Source organism: Megascapheus bottae, chromosome X (genome assembly GCF_031878675.1).
Source record: "Megascapheus bottae isolate mThoBot1 chromosome X, mThoBot2.hap1, whole genome shotgun sequence".
NCBI lineage: Eukaryota > Metazoa > Chordata > Mammalia > Rodentia > Geomyidae > Megascapheus > Megascapheus bottae.
The window spans coordinates 85945789-85949083 of NC_143547.1; the positions used below are offsets into that span (position 1 = coordinate 85945789).

Genomic DNA, 3295 nt, shown 5'->3' on the forward strand with positions numbered 1-3295 from the left:
TAACCAACCTCGTGTTTTGCAGCTTCCTTAACTCTACAGGTTCACAATCTTAGACTAATTCTCTCTTTCTCTCTCTCTCTCTCTCTCTCTCTCTCTCTCTCTCTCTCTCTCTCTCTCTCTCTCTCTCTCTCTCTCTCCTCTCTCCTTTTGTGCACTTCCAAACAAATCCAACACCACAACAAGACACAGTTTTATCGCAAAAAATCCCACAAACAAATGGCTATGAGATTTAAATCACTTTGGAACTCCAGTATATTTCAAAAACTACATATAGAGTCTGAGTCAACAGCAATCAAGCATAGATCCACAACAAAGAAGGAGCAAAGGACCAGCAATAGAAAGTATGTGGAAAGACAAGAGGAGGAATAAGAGTAATGAATGAAAGGAATGGATTAAAAGTAACTATAACAAGTAACAGAATGGGAAAATAAATGAATAAAAAATTTAAAAAAACTTTAAAAAATAAAAAATAATAAAGAGAATATATAAAAGAAAAAAAGGGGCTAGGAGTTTGGCCTAGTGGTAGAATGCGTGCCCAGTATGCATGAAGACCCGGTTTCAATTCCTCTGTACTACATACATAGAAAAGTCTAAAGTGGTGCTGTGGCTTAAGTGGTAGAGTGCTAGCCTCGAGAAAGTCCAAAGACAGTGCTCAGGCCCTGAGCTAAAAGCCCAAGACTGGCAAAAAAGGAGAAAAAATACATAAAAGAGATCAATGATAAAGAAAAAATACACCTCACAATTATAAGTACTTGAAGAAGAAATACTAAAATTAAAAACTGAAACTTTAATAAACAGGGAACTGAGTCAGTAAAAATATAATCTGAAACAAGTATGTACACCATGAAGGAGGATGTCTACTAATTGTTCTTGCTACATTTCTAGGAGTGAACAGATCCATAATGAAAAAAAGGAGTGGGGAAAAATGGAGAAAAATGGCAAAAAAGGAACAAGTAAAAATAAAAATGAAACATCAAATTTTTAAAAATTATGATTATGATTAGAAAAAAGTTTGTTCAGTTTTTTGAGGGAAAACTTGTGTCTCCACTGAATTTTGGATCCAGTCTCTTTATGAAGTCTCTTATCTCCTGTGTTGATTGGTTTTCCTTTGGCTCAGTTGGATTTTTCAATCAGTTTGATTGAGTGGGCAGAAAAAGTTCTGCCTTACAGACTTGGGGTCCTTGTGACTGCCCACGCAGATTAATTTACTGGCAGGGCTATGAGCTATATGTGTCTTGCTAGAGAAAGTTGAATGTTTTTGGTAGCTTGAATGTGAATGGTGTTGTGTTGTATCTGGAGTTGTGGAGAGCTTCAGAACTCATTCTGATCCAGCCTGGAGTGACTTGCTTTTGTCAGTTCAGCTGAGAGTGGCCTTGTGGTGGGATCACTTCTGGGTTTATTTACCATATGAGGAAAGCCACCTTGCCCAATGAAGAATTGCTCTCTCCAAAGTAGGGAGCTGATCGCCTGGCTAAGCTGACTCCTTTCAAATCTAATTGCTCTTTTGAGAAATGGTGCTGCGGACACCATTTCTCAGGCTCCAATTATCTGCTTGTTAGTCTGGAAGGGTCCTTGCCAGTAGCCAAGATGGTGCTGCTCTTTGCTATTGGAGGGCCGACCTTCCCAATGCTGTGCTTTGAGAAGGAATGAGAATGTCTTTAGTGAGGTACTCACACTTCCCCAGAGTTGTGGGTTTCTTCTGTGTCTGTAGCCAACAGCATGAATATTTCTGCTTGTAGTCACCCGGACTGTGCTGTAGTTAAGTGAGGCACTGAGTGCTCAGGCTCCAGTGCCTTTGTCTTGGTACAGTTGCTCTAGGGAGAGGCAGTGGCCGCCACTACTGTGGCCTCAGTTCCCACAGCCGCTGGTGTGGGCTGAATTCCATCTTCTTAAGCAGGCTCCCTGACATTTTCTTCTCTGACTGAGATCTTTGTGCTACTACCAGTTTTGTGAGTTTATGTCCTTCTCAGCCCTGTGTTTTCCCCACATCTTTGCAGCATTTTCTGTTGTTTCCTTGATGATAGTCATTCTCACTCAGGTTAGTACAATCTTACTATAGTTTTATTTTGTTTTGTTTTTGGTCATGGGGCTTGAACTCGGCCTGGGCACTATGCCTGAGCTCTTTAGCTCAAGGCTATCACCTACCCCTGGGCTTCAATGGTGTCCCTAAATTCTTCAGCTCAAGACTACCTTGAACTAAAGCCCCACTCGCAATTTTCTAAAAGTTAATTGGAGATAAGAGTCTCAGGTACTTTTGTGACCTGGCTGGATTTGAACATTGATCCTCAGATCTCAATTTCCTGAGTAGGTAGAATTAGAGGCATGAGCCACCTTGCCTGGCTTTAGCAGAGTTTGATAAGCTTTGTCTATATGGCTTAGGATATTGGACATTTATTCATATGTCTATGCACTACTTGTATGTTTTCAGCGAACTCCTAGTTTGTTTTCTCATTTATGATTTGTTCTTTACCTGTTTAATATTAATTTTTATATTTTGGATATTAATATTTTATTTGTTGAATACCTGGTGAAGACTTTGTTTCCATTTTGTGCATTTTATATCGACTCTGGTAATTGTTTCTTTTGATGTACATAATCTTTTGAAAAAGATTCAATCTTTCTAAAAATTTTTCATCAGTTTGTATGTCATTCTTGCTCAGGGACCATGCTAATCTATCATTTCAATTTTTGTACATGTACTACTAAAGCAAACACATGAGCTAAGTTTGAAGGAAAAAAATGCTTAAAATATGTCCTGCATTGCTTGTGTTTGTTTTTGCTTGTGAATTACACTTAGGCTCATATGCAGATTTCTTCTTGTTTGTTTTTTATTTATTTCTCCAAATTCAATTTATAAATTGTTTCTTAGTTTGTCTTAGTTTCCTATATTCACAAAGTCAGTGTTAATTTCTTTATCTTCAACTTCTGGTATTAAGGTAAGTTCTGTGAGTGTGAAAAGATTCATTTTTCCATAAATACTGATCACAGATCCAATGATGTGAATTCTGGGGATAGGATACTCCTTTAAATGATAGCTTCACAGTAAGGCTTATTAAAATGTGCATTTTATCTAAAACTTACTAGCAGTGTAGAGATTCCCCTTGAAGTTGAGAGTGAAGCTTTGAAGGAAAAATGTTCATAATTTGCTTTGAGACAGTAAGAAGGTTAATGTAACTTGAGGTCAGGTCAAAAACAAGGGTAGAATGGGTGATGTGTTTAAAGAGGTAACAGAGTTAAGTTGGAAAAAGGCACAGTATGTTATTTATCCCAGAATCCCAAGTAGAGGTAATTCAAA

At 37.9% G+C, this 3295-nt stretch overlaps 1 pseudogene; it reads right to left on the reverse strand.

Annotated features, from left to right (window-relative positions):
- Positions 1-2622: 2622 nt before the first annotated feature.
- LOC150041491 (U6 spliceosomal RNA) lies at positions 2623-2715 on the reverse strand (annotated as a pseudogene).
- Positions 2716-3295: the final 580 nt, after the last annotated feature.